The sequence below is a fragment of the Bos taurus genome, chromosome X, assembly GCF_002263795.3.
Source record: "Bos taurus isolate L1 Dominette 01449 registration number 42190680 breed Hereford chromosome X, ARS-UCD2.0, whole genome shotgun sequence".
Classification (NCBI taxonomy): domain Eukaryota; kingdom Metazoa; phylum Chordata; class Mammalia; order Artiodactyla; family Bovidae; genus Bos; species Bos taurus.
Genome location: NC_037357.1, coordinates 34,756,642 through 34,774,977, shown reverse-complemented (window position 1 = coordinate 34,774,977; position 18,336 = coordinate 34,756,642). Strand labels below are relative to the sequence as shown.

The 18,336-nt window shown below is 38.3% G+C and overlaps 1 protein-coding gene and 3 non-coding genes across 5 annotated transcripts in view; all 4 read left to right on the top strand.

The window, feature by feature from the left end:
• GABRA3 (gamma-aminobutyric acid type A receptor subunit alpha3) overlaps positions 1-18,336 on the top strand; it is a 240,653-nt gene that overhangs the window by 67,788 nt on the left and 154,529 nt on the right.
• Positions 5,641-5,720, top strand: MIR105B (microRNA mir-105b). The gene has a single exon (NR_031127.1). It is a non-coding gene; the product is annotated as a microRNA mir-105b (primary transcript).
• Positions 6,553-6,657, top strand: MIR767 (microRNA mir-767). Its single transcript, NR_031381.1, has one exon. It is a non-coding gene; the product is annotated as a microRNA mir-767 (primary transcript).
• MIR105A (microRNA mir-105a) lies at positions 8,094-8,174 on the top strand. The gene has a single exon (NR_031125.1). It is a non-coding gene; the product is annotated as a microRNA mir-105a (primary transcript).

Here is an 18,336-nt window from a genome sequence, read left to right as displayed (position 1 = left end):
CTGATTTATTTAAAATATTCGTTATCATCCTCTACTTCTACCTAAGGACTATCTGCTCCAATACCATGCTTGTTTGTTTCAGCATTTTGGCTCTCTCTATGGAATTGTGGGCTTAGGTTCATATATGGTGATCATTTCATTTTAATTTTCTGATTCTGCACCTTTACTCTGGCCCGTTATTGCCTTCTGTTTTTTTTTTTTTTTTTTTTTTTAACCCATGATTACTGTTAACACACCTTATCTTTGACAAAGGAGGCAAGAATATACAATGGAGAAAAGACAATCTCTTTAACAGGTGGTGCTGGGAAAACTGGTCAACCACTGGTAAAAGAAAAACTAGAATACTTTATAACACCATACACAAAAATAAAGTCACCATGGATTAAAGATCTAAATGTAAGACAAGAAACTATAAAACTCCTAGAGGAAAACATAGGCAAAACACTATCCAACATAAATCACAGCAGGATCCTCTATGACCCACCTCCCAGAGTAATGGACATAAAATCAAAAATAAACAAATGGGACCTAATTCAACTTAAAAGCTTTTGCACGATGAAGGAAACCATAAGCAAGGTGAAAAGACAGCCTTCAGAATGGGAGAAAATAATAGCAAACGAAGCAACTGACAAAGTATTAATCTCAAAAATATACAAGCAACTCCTGTAGCTCAATTCCAGAAAAATAAACGACCCAATCAAAAAATGGGCCAAAAAACTAAACAGACATTTCTCCAAAGAAGACATACAGATGGCTAACAAACACATGAAAAGATGCTCAACATCACTCATTATCAGAGAAATGCAAATCAAAACCACAATGAGGTACCATCTCATGCCAGTCAGAATGGCTGCTATCAAAAAGTCTACAAACAATAAATGCTGGAGAGGGTGCAGACAGGAAGGAACCCTCTTAAACTGTTGGCAGGAATGCAAAGTAGTACAGTCACTATAGAGAACAGTGTGGAGATTCCTTTAAAAACTTGAAACAGAACTGACATACGACCCAGCAATCCCACTGCTGGGCATATACACCGAGGAAACCAGAATTGAAAGAGACACGTGTACCCCAGTGTTCATCGCAGCACTGTTTATAATAGTCAGGACATGGAAGCAACCTAGATGTCCATCAGCAGACGAATGGATAAGAAAGCTGTGGCACATATACACAATGGAGTATTACTCACCCATTAGAAGGAATGCATTTGAATCAGTTCTAATGAGGTGGATGAAACTGGAGCCTATTATACGGAGTGAAGTAAGCCAGAAAGAAAAACACCAATACAGTATACTAACGCATATATATGGGATTTAGAAAGATGGTAAGTATGACCCTATATGCAAGACAGCAAAAGAGACACAGATATAAAGAACAGTCTTTTGGACTCTGTGGGAGAAGGCGAGGGTGGGATAATTTGAGAGGGTAGCATTGAAACACGTGTATTATCATATATGAAGTGGATTGCTAGTCCAGGTTCGATGCATGAGACGGTGCTCAGGGCTGGTGCACTGGGATGACCCAGAAGGATGGGATGGGGAGGGAGGTGGGAGGGGGGTTCTGGATGGGGAACACATGTGCACCCATGACTGATTCATGTCGATGTTTGGCAAAAATCACTACAATATTGTAAAGCCTCCAATTAAAATAAATTTAGAGGAAAAAAAAAAGCAGTGACTTTAATGTTCCTGAAGCATGGATATCAAGGCAAATAAATGGCATGTTTGATTGTATAACATTGTCAGCTGCTAATACATTATAGTCATTTGAGCATTCATTATAGCTACCTACTCCTGCACCATAGGTACCTTCTTCTGTAACATGGTGATCAGAGCACATGTTGAGGTTTATGTGTCATGGCAGTTCGAACTTAATCATTGTACGAGTTTCTATACTATGACTTGAGCAGATACTGTGATCCTCTTGGCATAAATCATAGGAAATGATCCTATATTTAAGTTATATCTATGGTTTTCTTCCCCTGCAGTATGCCCACTCTGAGTCTCTATACTTTAGACATCCAAGCAAGCATTGAAGCCTTCTGTTCCTGAATCATTAGTATCTGCTCCTATTTAGTAGGAACTTATCCACACACATCTGACCCATGATCATGATGTCATTATCATGATTTTTAAGAATATGTCAGTTATGTTTGCCCATGCATCATGGTTATTTGAGCATTTACCATGGTCATCTCTTGATATCATGATTCTTTGAGTAGAGCCAGGGCCTATAACTTTCATGTTATCAGTTCAGTTCAGTTGCTCAGTTGTGTCCGACTCTTTGTTACCCCATGGACACCAAGCACGCCAGACTTCCCTGTCCATCACCGCCTCCCAGAGCTTGCTCAAACTCATGTCCATTGAGTCAATGATGCCATCCAACCATCTCATCCTCTGTTGTCCCCTTCTCCTCCCACCTTCAATCTTTCCCAGCATCAGGGTCTTTTCCTATGAGTCAGTTCTTTGCATTAGGTGGCCAAAGTACTGGAGTTTCAGCTTCTGCATCAGTCCTTCCAATGAATTTCATGTTATATACAAGTTGCATTGTTTATAGTTTAAATTGGCATTCACTATGACACTGTATACTTACATAGGAGTGTTAGGTCGCTGTCATGTGATTAATTGTTCAACAATCTTTATTTTCTTGACATTCTACACTATACTTATATGTCAATGAAGTCTTCTCATATACAATGTTAACTACAGTCACAAGATACATACTTGTAAATGACTACCCTCTACTTCTGATAAGTGAGTGTCAGCACACTATGCTCTGGCTATCTACTCATGGATCATGGCTGACTGATAATATTTGAATGTTTTATAAGTGTATTTTATTCAAGTGGTAAAACTACAGAGATGTTTATATACCATACAGTCATTTAAGCATGCACCGTGACATTTCTTTTTGTAATAATGCCACTTGTATTACTTTTCTAGGGCTACTGTAAGAAAGGATGGCAAACTCAGTAGCTTAAAACCCAAAGAAATTTATTTTCTCACAGTTTTGGAAGCTAGGAGTCCAAAATCAAGGTGTTGGAAGGGCTGTACTGCCTTTGAAGACTCTATAAAAAGATCCACCCTTGCCTCTTCCAGTTTCTGGTAATTGCAATGTTCCTTGGCTTGTGAGGTCATCAGACCAATCCCTGTCTCCATCATCCGATGGCATTCTTTTCCTTTTCTTTCTGTGTCTAAATTTCCCCCTTCTAATAAAGACACCAGGGGGCGCTAGTGGTAAAGAACCTCCTGCCAACGCTGGAGACCTGAGACTCGGTTCCATCCCTGTGTCTGGAAGATCCTCTGGAGAGGGAATGGCAACCCACTCCAGTATTCTTGCCTGGAGAATTCCATGGACAGAGGCTGGAACCCATGTGATTGCAAAGAGTCAGACTCAACTTAGCCTCATTAGATTTAGGGTCCACTGTAATCCACTATGACCTCATCTTAACATGATTATAGCTTCAAAGCTCTTATTTCCAAATAAGGTCACACGTGCAGGTACCAGAAGTTAGAACTACAATGTCTCTTTTTTTTGGGGGGGGGGGACATAATTAAACCCATTACAGTATCTATACTTGAAGATGTTTGCTTAAAAAAAAAAAACTTTTCAATAATATTTATCATTTACTTAAAATACCCTAAAATTTTTAGACATAATGAAGCATTGAATGGAATTTTTTAAAGTACCGGAATTGATAGATTGCTGTGATCTTCCTGCTATAAGATATGATGTATCTACTAAAGTGAGAAAACAATATTTTAGAAAATATGGTGATTAAGAGAATGAAATTCTAATCACTATCAACTAATATTCAGCTGTTTAAACATTTGCTTTTATACTATGGCTTTTTAATTAGGCATTAGGTCCATCTGGGTAAACACCATAGTTTGATTATCTTTTCATATACTACTGCTTTTTGGGCTAGATCTGTAATTGTCTGCCTTCTATGTCATAATTATCACTTTGGGCAGCATTGTTACAAACTCAGGGGCTTCCCTAGTGGCTCAGTGGTGAAGAATCTGCCTGCAATGCAAGAGACTGGGTTTGATCCCTGTGTCAAGAAGATTCCCTGGAAAAGGAAATGGCAGCCCACTCCAGTATACTACCCTGGAGAACCCCATGGACAGAGGAACCTGGCAGGCCACAGTCCATGTAGTTATTAACTCATGTATTAGTCACATCTGTCTCATATTTCAACATTGCTCTTTACTCCTATACCATGTCCAACTACCCTTGTGTTTTGGATATTTTCTTGGGATATGTCCTATATCATCATTCATGCCTCATATTTTGGAACTATCAGAATATGCATTATGATCAAATACTCATACATAAGATGTGGCTGTTCATGTACAATAGGCATCTGAGCATACGGCCTGTAGTCTCATTTTGCAGCATTGTCATCTTATCCTTGACTATAAGAACTTGCTTCTATATTGTGATAGATATTGGATATATTGAGCTTGATCTGTAATTGTCTACCTTCTATGTCATAATTGTCACTTTGGGCAGCATTGTTACTAACTCAGGGGCTTCCCTGGTGGCTCAGTGGTAAAGAATCTGCCTGCAGTGCAAGAGACTGGGTTTTGGATATATATTGGATATTGGATTGTAATATGCATCTGAATGAATTGGTCGATACTTACTTGCTCCTGTCCAACTATTTGTATATTGTATGTGTGTATATGTATATGTGTGTATGTGTATGTGTGTGTGTGCGTATATATATGTGTATATATATATATATATATATATATATATATATATATATATGAGATGGATGTTGCTCATCCATTATGAGTTTGTAAAAAAGAAGCATCATGATGACTTTTCTAACATGGATATTAGCTCTTGGATTGTGGTCATTAGCTCCTGCATAACAGTTGTTTATTCCATATGTGCTGTCTGCTCCTATACTATGTCTGCTAAGTGTATCACAGCTGTTAGTTCATATAAGGACATAGTTTAAGTGTACAGTGGTATAAAACATGAATTCTGGCTAGTTATTCACCATAATTACTTAAAATTAGGCATTATGTCCATCTGAGTCTCCTTTTGTACCATTGTCATCTTCTCCCAGACTAAGATCATTCATTGCTTGCATTGTGACTTTTTTTTTATTATACACCGTATCTATTTGAGTAGGAATCATAGCATAGTTTATTTCTATATCATATGCATTTATTCTTGTATCATACTTGACATCTTATGTCCTATAGTATGTATGTATGCTTCATGTACTAAAGACATGTAGGTGTGATTTGCTCTCAGACCAATGCCATACATTCTGATAATTAAAAACAACCATCTGAGTAGTTTTTCACTCTTTTTTGTCCTTTCCTGGTGTATCATATCAGTCCCCTCTTTCATATATGAATGGATTCATCCTTCGTGATAGCCTAAACATGCTTAATGGATTTCTGTCCACCTAATGTTTGAAATTGCACTATGAATTTCCACTTAAATACTATGCTTGTGTGATAATACACTATCATTTTCTACTCTTGTACTAAGAATACTTTGTACCATGTGTATTAGCTTGTGCAACTTGGTTTGCTATTGCAATGAATTCTCTCTCCTTTGTCATCATTGTCTGCTCCTATAATGTGGGTATGAGCTCACGTTGCAGGATCTTCTGTGTGTGCATCGTGGTCAAATGCTCAGACTCCTTGGTGGCTGCTTATGCACCATGGATGTTTGAGCATGTGCTATGGTGTCTACTTTTGCAACATTGCCATCTGCTTCTGGAATAAAGCCATTCATTATTCTGTTTGTAATGTATCATGTCTGTCAGAAGAATCATGGAATATTGTCATTCATTGTACTGTTTAAGAGAATGGATAGTGGAGCCAAAAGAACTGGATTTGAATCTTGAATTATCTACTTACAAGATATGAGATCTTGGGCTTACCAGTTTGCATCTCCATGTTTCATTTTCTGCAAGATTATAAAAAGAACTCCTCATAAGATTTTTGAGAATTATATGAGCTGTTATACATAAACATTTCAAACACTGCCTATCATGTAGTAAGATATATGTGGTGATGATAATGATGATGGTAATACTGTGTCCTTTGATTCTGTATGGTGATGCCAGCTCAAAATATGGGGTTCTCTAAGTTTGAATTATGGTAAACTGCTCATATATTTGTGATAGTGTTTAAGAAACCATTATATGAGCATATGCCATGGGGCTTCCCTTTGAATCATTGCCGTCTGCACTGTCCTATTAGCTTTTGTATTACTGTTTCTTTTCTTCCATCATCACTATCTTCTCTAATGTACTAGTTCCTCTGCCCCTATATTGTTGTCATCAACTCATTTTCTTGGAATGTCTGGGTGTACATCACAGTAAAATGCTCAAATATCATTGGTAGTTGTTCATGTACCATGATCTTCTTATATGTGCCATGTTATCCCCTCTAGTATTATTCCCGTATACTACTGGCCTAGAAAATGTACTTATGCCTTATGTTTCCTTTATTCATATGCTCAGTCCATTTGAGCATATTCCATGGCATGTTTTTTGCTCCTGTGTCACATCCACATGTCTTTGTATTATAGGTTTTTGCTCATGCACCATGGTTGTCTGAGCATGCAGCATGCTTGTCTGCTCATACCCCATGGTTCCTGAGCAGGAACCGTCACTGCTTACTGTTCTAGTAAGGGAAAGAGTGTCTTGTGTATTATGTATGTCAGTTTGCATTTTATGGTAATTTGCTCCTATTTCGTGGTTCTCTATTCTTTGGTCACTCCTGCCATTTCCTGTACCATGTCTGTATATTTCAAAATGATAGCTTGTAATCTCATGCCATTGGTTTGAGTGTGCATCATAGTCAAATGCTCAACCACCTAGTGTGGCTGCTCATACACCTGATGGTTTAAGCTTGTACTGTGATTTCACATGTTTCATCATTGCCATTTGTTCCTAAACTAAAGGAATTTGTTGTATCTTTTAAATTACTAACCATATCCATTTCAGGAAGTATAGTGGCATCTCTGCCTGCTTCTGTATCTTCATTTTCAATCCATGTCATGAAGTTATATAGGTAAGTATAGTAATCAAAAGCTCAAATACTAATTGTGGCTATTAATGCAACATGCTTCTCTAAATACTTGATGTCTAGTTTTTTTTTTTTTTTTTTTGACCTTCTTGATATTTGCTGCTGCTGCTGCTGCTAAGTCACTTCAGTCGTGTCTGACTCTGTGCGACCCCATAGACAGCAGCCCACCGGGCTCCCCCGTCCCTGGGATTCTCCAGGCAAGAACACTGGAGTGGGTTGCCATTTCCTTCTCTAATGCATGAAAAGTGAAAAGTGGAAGTGAAGTCGCTCAGTTGTGTCCGACTCTTAGCAACCCCATGGACTGCAGCCCACCAGGCTCCTCCATCCATGGGATTTTCCAGGCAAGAGTACTGGAGTGGGGTGCCACATGCACAAAGCTATTCACTCCTATATCATGAATTTTTTGTAAGGCACAATATCTATCTAAATACCAGATATCATGAGCATTACAACATGGTTTTCTTCTCAGTAAACAAGTTTGTGTACCATATCCTGTCTCATAGCTCCTGTGTCTTGACTGCTATGACATATTGTAGTGATTTTGTTTACTTGTGTACATCATGATCAACTGATCAAACACAACTGATGACTTTCATCAACTATTGTTATCTGAGCATGTTCCATGGTTTCTATCTTGCCATCTGCTTCTGAAACAATCATTCATAATTGAGGTGTTTTGGTCATGTACCATATCCATCTGTGATGTTTGCACACATAATTATTTTCTATTGTACCTTGTCTCTTGGCTCTAAATTGGTGTTGGCTCATTCTCCATAATAGTATGAATGTGCACAATGCATTTTACTACTATTTTACTGTGTTTGAAATTTTACTCCAATCTTCTGTTCATTTTTTATGTGTGTGAAAATGTATATCATCATCTGCTTTTTAATAATGGAAATTTCTGTACCATAAATATCATTTTGTACACCATGATTATTTGTTACTTCAATGTGTTTGCTTCCTCCTTCGTCTTTAGTATCTACTCCTATACACTGGATGTCAGCTCATGTTGCAGGACCTTCTGAGTGTGCATCGTAGTCAAATGCTCAGACTCCTGTGGTGGCTGCTCATGCACCACGGATGTTTGAGCATGTGCTACGGTGTCTACTTTTGCTACATTGCCGTCTCCTTCTGGACCAAAGCCATTTGTTCCTGCACTCTGTGTTTTTAATCTGTACCACGTTCATCTGAGGAAGCATGGCGCCATCAGTGTATATGCAAAGTGCTGACCCTGAAGTTAAAATGCTTGTATTTAATTCCACTCCTGCTGTTTAGGTTTGGTGTCCTTGAGCAAGTCATTTCACCCCTTTGTGTCTGTCTGTTTTCTCAACTGCAAAGTTATGATAATAATACCTACTTTGTAGGATTGTTGTGAGGATCAAAGTGTTAAATGTAATATGCTTAGATTAGTGCCTGTCACGTGGTAAGTGGGTAAGTGAAAAATATATACTGATGATAATTACTGTGTCTCTTTGTTCTTTATGGTGATTGTCAGCTTGTATTCTGAGATTTTCTAGTCATGCCTCTCAGTCCCATGCTAAATTACTGGTGGTGGCTGTCTTTTTAACGTGGTCATCTGATGTTATGCCTTGATTTCTCCTTTTACAATACTGGTTCCACTCTTATAACAAAGCCAGTCATTGCTTTGTTTTGTTCTTCATTACACATCCATCACCTCTCCCCTAGCAAGAATAGCATAATAGTTGACTACCATTTCTACCTGTACTTGTATTATGATTGATAACTCACATTTCAAGATATACTGGTGTGTATGTATCATGTTCAAGTACTGTAACACCTGTACTTTTTTTGTATTGTGATCATCTGAGTATAAATCATGGTATGTCCCATCATTACCATCTGCTCCTGGACCAAGTAATTCATTTACATATTCTGGCTTCTTGATCATATATTCTGACTACCTATGCAATATCCACCATGTGATTGTTTTCTTTGTACCATCTGTCTTCTCTTACATATCGGCTTTGTCTCATTTTTCCATGGCAGTCTGGACATGCATAAGAAATTTATGTTCATATATAGTGTTTGAGGTTATACTATAGATTTATACTCATACACTGATTTTGTGAAAATTAAGTAATTGTCTACTTGTGAATTGAGAATATAATCCTCTGTATCATGAATAAGCTTATTAATTGTGACAGTATTGAGTTTGCTTATATCTCCATCATCTGGGATATCAGCTCATTTCTCAGAATCATTGAAGTATGCCTTGTGGTCAGATGTTTTGACTACCATGGTAGCTGCTCATGTACCAGATTTTTGATAATGGACTGTGTATCTACTTATGGAATAGGAGGTGGTATCTGTATCAGCAATATAGCCATTAATTCCTTTGCTCTGTGTGTGCGTCCTCTTGATCTCCTACCATGTCCATCAGAGGTAGCATAGCAATACTTATGTATAATGAGGTTAGACTGTTTGATGGACAAGTCACTTCCTATCTTTCTGCCTTAGTTTACTCAGTCCTAAAATAATGATTGTTATGAGAGTAAATTAACTATATGTAAATATAATATGCTTGTTATGTGAGTAAAATAGTTACTATAGGTAAAGTTCTTAGTTGCTGGCACACAAGAAGTACTAAGTATACTAGTACCATTTTCCTTTGTTTTCTATCATGAGTGGTAGGCTATATTCTGAGATTATCTTGGTTTACATTACAGTCAAATGCTTAAGCACTGGGGATATCTTTAAAACCCACAAATGTACTCTGAACATTGGCTGTGATGTAATTTAGTGGGTCATTGCTATCTGCTCCTGGACCACTCTATGTCATTATTTTATAATTTCATAAATATTGTTTAATCAAGTATTGTTCTGTATGATTTTGCCACTTATCATTTCTGTTCCTATAACATACTTATATTGCATCACCATGTTATCTGGTATGCTCACATACCATGGTTTTCTGCATATGACATAATCACATCTACTGGTGTAATGAGGTTGTATTTTCCCATGTTATAGAAATAAGTTTATGTAACAAATTTATTTCTTTTTATGGTTTCCCATTGTTACTGTCAGTTTCTCAATCATATCCTTTTGCTTTCAGCATATATTTTAAACTTATTTGATTGTGCATTAAAAACTCCCATGAGCAAATGTACTCCAATCTCTTGCAACTACCTGCTGGTCTCCACTGACACAGACACTTAACATACTCTCCAGCTGTGGCCACAGTATCACTCTCTGGCCTCAGTTCAGTTCAGTTCAGTTGCTCAATCATGTCCAACTCTTTGCGACCCCATGAATCACAGCACGCCAAGCCTCCCTGTCCATCACCATCTCCCGGAGTTCACTCAAACTCACGTCCATCGAGTTGGTGATGCCATCCATCCATCTCATCCTCTGTCGTCCCCTTTTCCTCCTGCCCCCAATCCCTCCCAGCATCAGAATTTTTTCCAATGAGTCAACTCTTCGCATGAGGTGGCCAAAGTACTGGAGTTTCAGCTTTAGCATCATTCCTTTCAAAGAAATCCCAGGGCTGATCTCCTTTAGAATGGACTGGTTGGATCTCCTTGCAGTCCAAGGGACTCTCAAGAGTCTCCTCCAACACCACAGTTCAAAAGCATCAATTCTTTGGCGCTCAGCCTTCCTCACAGTCCAACTCTCACATCCATACATGACCACAGGAAAAACCATAGCCTTGACTAGATGGACCTTTGTTGGCAAAGTAATGTCTCTGCTTTTGAATATGCTATCTAGGTTGGTCATAACTTTCCTTCCAAGGAGTAAGCGTCTTTTAATTTCATGGCTGCAGTCACCATCTGCAGTGATTTTGGAGCCCCCAAAAATAAAGTCTGACACTGTTTCCACTGTTTCCCCATCTATTTGCCATGAAGTGATGGGACTGGATGCCATGATCTTAATTTTCTGAATGTTGAGCTTTAAGCCAACTTTTTCACTCTACTCTTTCACTTTGATCAAGAGGCTTTTTAGTTCCTCTTCACTTTCTGCCATAAGGGTCAGGTCATCTGCATATCTGAGGTTATTGATATTTCTCCGGGCAATCTTGATTCCAGCTTGTGCTTCTTCCAGCCAGGCATTTAAGCCGGTTTTAGAAAAGGCAGAGGAACCAGAAATCACATTGCCAACATCTGCTGGATCATTGAAAAAGCAAGAGAGTTCCAGAAAAACATCTATTTCTAATTATTGACCATGCCAAAGCCTTTGATTGTGTGGATCATAATAAACTGTGGAAAATTCTGAAAAAGATGGTAATACCAGACCACCTGACCTGCCTCTTGAGAAATCAGTATGCAGGTCAGGAAGCAACAGTTAGAACTGGACATGGAACAACAGACTGGTTCCAAATAGGAAAAGGAATATGTCAAGGCTGTATATTGTCACTCTCTGGCCTAAATGTGCCCAAATCAGCCGCCACTTTTGTCCCTCTTGCCTGGTTGGGGAACAGATGCCTGAGGGTGGCCCACACAAAACCAAAGCTGAGCCCCAGGGGCAGTGTGGCTAAAGACGAGGAACGAAAACCTCTCTGTGTAGCTGCACAAACCATGGATTAAATATCCACAGTTGACCTGATAAATCTTGGCATCTGTGGGATATTTGAATAGAAGATGAGTGTTCCCACAACAGAGACTGGTCTAGATTTAGCAGCAGTGGATTGTGGGGACAAGTACATGCAGGAGTTGGGCCAGGACAGACTCTAAGCTGCCCCACAGTGCCCACAGTGGATCCAAAGATGTACCTAGAGGAATTGGAGAGCCTCCTGGGGAGATATGGTATGGCTAAGGCTCACTGAGGGAGCCAGGACACTGATAGTGGAGGCCCCAGGAACATATCCTTATTACTAGTATTCTATTTCTGTTTGTTTCATTTTGTTCAGTTGTTATCATTTTTAAGTTTTTAATATTTAATTTTTTAATTTTTATTTTACTTTTTTTGTTTTCTTGTTTGTGTTCTTTATTTTTTTAAATCATTTGTATGCATTTGTTTCATATTTTCTTCACTTTTTTTAGAATGCTTTTTGATTTGCTTTTTTCCCCTCATTTATGACTGTTAGTTTAGTCTTTATTGATTGTTTTTATTTTTGAGTTCTTTTTTCTCTTGTTTTTGGTTTTCTTATTTCTTTGTCTATTTGTGTTTGGTTTTCTTTCTATCATTTTCTTGGTTTGGTTCTTGGATTTTTGTTTCTCTGTTTTCTTTTCCTTCTTTTTTCTTTTTTCTCTGGCCATGCTTGTGGGCTTGTGGGCTCTTGGTTACCAGGCCAGCGTTTGGGCCTGTGCCTCTGTGGTGGGAATACTGAGTCCAGGACCCTCTACCAGAGATTTTCCAGGCCCAGGGAGTATTAATCAGCATGTACTCTCCTGGAGTTATCCATTTCAACACTAAGACTTGGCTCCACCCAACTGCCTGCAGGCTCCAGAGCTGGACACCTCACACCAAACAAGCAGCAAGATAGGAACACAACCCCACCCATTTGCACACAGGCTACCTAAAGTCATACTCAGCTCATAAACCCCACAAAACACACCACCTGATACAGCCTGGTGCATCAAAGGGAAAAGACTCAGTTTGACCCACCAGAGCACAGGCAGTAGTCTCTCCTACCAGAAGCCTCTGCAAGTCAGTGGATCAACTTCACCCACTGGGAGCAGAGACCAGAAACAAGAGGAAATACAACCCTACAGCCTGGGGAAAGGAAACCATAAACACAGTATATTAGACAAATTGAGATGACAGAGAAATATGTTGCAGATAAAGAAGCAAGGTAAAAACCCACAAGACTAAATAAATGAAGAGGAAATAGGCAATCTACCAGAAAAAGAATTCAGAGTAATGATAGTAAAGATGATCCAAGATCTCAGAAATAGAATGTAGGCACACATTGAGAGGATACAAGAAATATTTAACAAGGACCTAGGAAAACTAAAGAACAAATGAACACCAATGAACAATATAGTAACTGAAATGAAAAATACACTGGAGGGAATCAAAAGGACAATAAATGAGGCAGAAGAATGGATAATGAGCTGGAGGATAGAATGGTGGAAATAACTGTTGAACAGAATAAAGATAAAAGAATGTGTGGGAGAGGGAGAGGGTGGCATGATTTGGGAGAATGGCATTGAAACATGTATAATATCATATATGAAATGAGTCGCCAGTCCAGGTTCGATGCACGATACTGGATGCTTGGGGCTGGTGCACTGGGACAACCCAGAGGGATGGTCCGGGGAGGGAGGAGGGTTCAGGATGGGGAACACGTGTATACCTGTGGCGGATGCATGTTGATATATGGCAAAACCAATACAATATTGTAAAGTTAAAAATAAAATTAATTTAAATTAAAAAAAAGATAAAAGAATGAAAAGAAAGGAGCACAGTCTCAGAGACCTCTGGGACAACATTATATGCACCTCAGTCCATAAGGCAAATGCTGACAGCCATAAAAGGAGAAATAAACAGTAATACAATAATACCGGAGGACTTTAACACCCCACTTACACCAATAGATAGATCATCCAGACAGAAAATTAATAAGGAAACACAAGCCTTAAATGACACATTAGACCAGATAGACTTAATTGATATTTATAGGGCATTCCATTTGAAACCAGCAGAATACATTTTCATCTCAAGTGTACATGGAACATTCTCTAGGATAGATTACATCTTGGGTCACAAATCAAGCCTCAGCAAATTTAAGAAAATTGAAATTGTATCAAACATCTTTTTCAACCACAACGTTTTAAGGTTAGATATCAATTACAGGAAAAAAAAAAAAACTGTAAAAAAACCCCACAAACTCATGGAGGCTAAACATTATGCTACTAAATAAGCAAGAGATACTGAAGAAATCATAGAAGAAATAAAAAAAAAAAAATACCTAGAAACAAAGGGCAATGAAAACACGACCCAAAACCTATTGTTGTACAATTGCTCAGTCATGTCCCACTCTGTGACCCTATGGTCTGCAGGACACCAGGCCTCCCTCTCCTTCACTGTCTCCCAAAGCTTGCTCAAACTCATGTCCATCGGAGTTGATGATGCCATCCAATAATCTTATCCTCTGTCACCCCCTTCTCCTGCCCTCAATCTTTCCCAACATTAGGATCTTTTCCAGTGAATCAGCTCTTCACATCAGGTGGCCAAAGTCTTAGAGGTTCAGCTTGAGCATCAGTCCTTCCAATGAATATTCAGGGTTGATTTCCTTTAGGATTGACTGGTTTGATCTCCTTTCTGTCTAAGGGACTCTCAAGGGTCTTCTCCAACACCACAGTTTAAAAGCATCAGTTCTGCAGCACTCAGCCTTCTTTATGGTCCAACTTTCACATCCATACATCACTACTGGAAAACCCATAGCTTTGACTATATGGACCTTTGTCAGCAATGTGATGTCCCTGCTTGTCCCTATAATGTTATCTAGGTTCATCATAGCTTTTCTTCCAAAGAGCAAGTGTCTTTTAATTTCATGGCTGCAGTCACCATCTACAGTGATTTTGAAGCTCTAGAAAATAATGTCTGTCACTTTTTCCATTTTTTTCCCCTTCTATTTGCATGAAGTGATGAGACTGGATGCCATGATCTTTGTTTTTTGAATGTAGAGCCAGGCTTTTTACTCTCCTCTTTCACCTTCATCAAGAGACTCTTTAGTTCCTCTTCGCTTTCTGCCATTAGGGTGATGTCATCTGCATATCTGAGGTTGTTGATATTTCTCCTGGCAATCTTGATTCCAGTGTGTGCTTCATCCAGCCATCATTTCACATGTTATAGTCTGCACAGAAGTTAAATAAGCAAGGTGACCGTATACAGCCTTGATGTACTCCTTTCCCAGTTTTGAACCAGTCCATTGTTCCATGTTTGGTTCTAACTGTTTCTTCTTAACCTACATGCAGGTTTCTCAGGACACAGGTAAGGGAGTCTGGTATTCTCATCTCTTTAATAATTTTCCACAGTTTGTTATGATCCACACAGTAAAAGGCTTTAGCGTAGTCAATGAAGCAGAAATAGGTGTTTTTCTGGAATTCCCTTGCTTTCTCTATGATCCAATGAATGTTAGTGATTTGATTTCTGGTTTGTTTGCATATATGTCTGATAATTCAAAATCTGAAGTATGTGAGGTTTGCTTTCTGTTCTCATTGTTTCTTTTTTACAATTCCTAGACTCTGTGTTCTTGGTTTTCTTTGTATGTATACTTATCAGTTCCTCTGAAAGATATTATTTGTGGTCATTTCACAAAACCAAATAGAAAGATATTTTCCAGAGATATTTGTGTTTGTTTTTGTAATTTTGTTTTTTTCCTTTAACTTTTCGTTGGGTTATTGTTTTTATTTTATTTTCTTGAGATACTTTTCATTCTGTTTTGCTTAATTAAAGGTGTTGAAGAATATTGGTTTATGAATTTATCTATCTGTTCAGCTCTGGGCACATCCCTCTCAAAATAAAGTTTTATTCTGTAATTTTACCTGTTTATTTTCCTTGAGATGGTGCTTGAAAAGAAGTAGTATTATGTGTTATGTAGAGAACAAATGTCAGTTTATGTTTATCAGTTGTATTAATTATGGTGTTTGAATTTGTTTTCATCTTTTTCAGCTTAATCTGTTGCAAACTGGTGTGTTAATTTACCTCAACAAGCCAATATCTTTTTTTTCCAATATCTTTTTTTATATATTTTATTTTATTTTTTACTTTACAGTATTTCTTGTTTTATGTATTCTGTAGTAGTGTTATTGAAAGTAGAAAGTATTAGGAATTGTTGCTTCTAGTAGGGATGGGAAAGAATACCATCTATATGCTTCAAAGAACAGTACAATACAAAATATATTATGTCACCATATACATTTTTGGCTAATTCAGTCTTTAGGTTTCTAAGTTGTAGTATTGATGTGACATTGGCTTGTCTTTCCCAACAGCTTTTGGGTCTATGTATTCTATTTTAAAGGATGGAACATGTGTTGTGTAATTTATCTTAATTCATTCTTAACAGCAATGTATATAATTAAATTTCCTTTAGACATTGAATTTTGTCTCTTTTCCATTAATTTTGACAATTATACTCCCCTTCCCTCACTGTTTTTTGTTGCTATCTACCTCTTTTAATGAGAAATTGAGAAGAGATATTTTGAACCGTATTATTAGTCCAGAGCCAGGGAACCCCAAATTTTAGAGGTATCCATATAGAAGCCCCGGAGCAGGCAATGGCACCCCACTCTTGCCATTTTCCAGTACTCTTGCCTGGAAAATCCCATGGACAGAGGAGCCTGGAAGGCTGAAGTCCATGGGGTCACTGAGGGTCGGACATGACTGAGCAACTTCACTTTCACTTTTCACTTTCATGCATTGGAGAAGGAAATGGCAACCCACTCCAGTGTTCTTGCCTGGAGAATCCCAGGGATGGGGAAGCCTGGTGGGCTGCCGTCTATAGCGTTGCACAGAGTTGGACACGACTGAAGTGACTTAGCATATAGAAGTCTGCAAAGGAGATGGATTAGAAATGGACACAGGTCTATAATAACTAGGATGGTAACATGGAATCCAAAGAATTTTAGAGGAGGTAGTTGTGGTCATTGCTATCAAAAAGAAAAAAAAATGAGAAAATGAAAAGAAAAAAAAGAGAAAAGTTCAATCTAATGTATGCTAAGTATGGGTTATATTTTTAATACCACCATTAGTGATGATCACTGACGTAGTAGTACATAGTTTCAGTGAAATGATCAGGGAAGAAGGTAGAATGTATTGTAGTTGATAAAAGAATGAATAGAAGGTAAGTAATGTGGAGTTAACGAATTACTTGAGCAATAAGCTTGATTGATGAAGAAAGGAAAGAAGGTAACTAGAAAGGAGCATATGAATAGAATCTTTTTTTTCAGATGAGAGAAGCTTGATTATGTTTATAGTCTAAGAGAAAGGAGTCATTAGAGAGGGGAAATCTAATATAGTCAAGTATGAGTAGGAAAACTGATGGAGGGGAAAGGAGCTGATGAGACCAGGAGCTTATATTACTGGATTATCCTTAAGGTGAACAGGTTAACCTTGTTTTATGAAATAAATAGAAGAGAAAGTAAGGGTAAATATAAAAGTGAATATATTAAAAACATTTATTTGGTTGCATCAGGTCTTAGTTATGGCACACAGAATCTTCATTGTGTCCTGAAGGATTTTTTGTTACAGTGCAGGGACTTTCTAGTTGTGGTGCTCAGGCTTAGTTGCTTTGCAGCTTGTGGGATCTTAGTTTCCCAATGAGGGATCAAACTCATGTCCCTTGTATTGCAAGGTGAATTCTTAACCATTGGACCCCCAGAGATATTTCTTAAAGTAAATATTTTTGTAGGTTGGGTCAGGGTTAATGTCTCAAGTTAGGTTCCACAGAAGCAGACTCAGATTAGGATTCATGTGAAAGTGGCTTATTAGGAAGTAGTCTCAGGAAAAACCAATGCAGAAGTGGAAAGTGGGGCAAGGAAGGTAAGGAGGCCAAGCAAGGATAATATGTCAAGCAAAGTGTAATGGAGACAGTGTGGCTCACACCTCAGCGTTGTCCCCACCAGGGAGCTGCAGTATTTGTACCTCTGTACCTGTTAATCCTGGTTAAGGGCTACCCAGGTGTGGGGACTCAAATTCTCAGACACTTCTGATTCTCTGTTAGCACAGACAAAAGTGGGTTTCAGCAGCCCGGAGACAGCCATCAGACAAAGGAATGAAGATTCTGATGTTTGGAGAGAAGGCACAGCTGAGTCAGTATAGAAGAAACCGATTAAGGAATACAAGGGTATATGAGTAGAAGCACTGTTAGTATGTGCTGTGGATATTTTGTCTTTCCTGAGCATCTTGACTTTTTATTAAGAACCATTGTAAATTTCCTTGAATAGGCAAATTGAGATGAATGACAAAAGTTTAGAACAAATAGTTGAGAGAAGTAGTGGAGAGTGCTCTTGCTGTTTTCAGTCGCTAAGTCATAGGCACTCTTTGCGACCTCAGTGGAGAGTGTTGATTTATGACAAATCAAAAAATTGAATGGTTCTGGCATTGTTGTGGGGCTGTTTTGCATGACTGGAATTTTCTTCAGCAGCATTCTTTAGTCTAGGATAAAACAGATTTCTTGCTTGATTGATCCAAGAAAGTATTTCTGGGCAAATATTGTGGAAGGTCATGTATGCAAGGTTCTGGTGAAAGAGTAATTCAAGTGATTTACTCTTGGGTTCAGCCTTGAAATGAAAGGAAGTAGCACTTAAGCAACTCCAAGGGAATAGGAGACAATAGAAGGATCAACTGAAAGAAACACTAATTT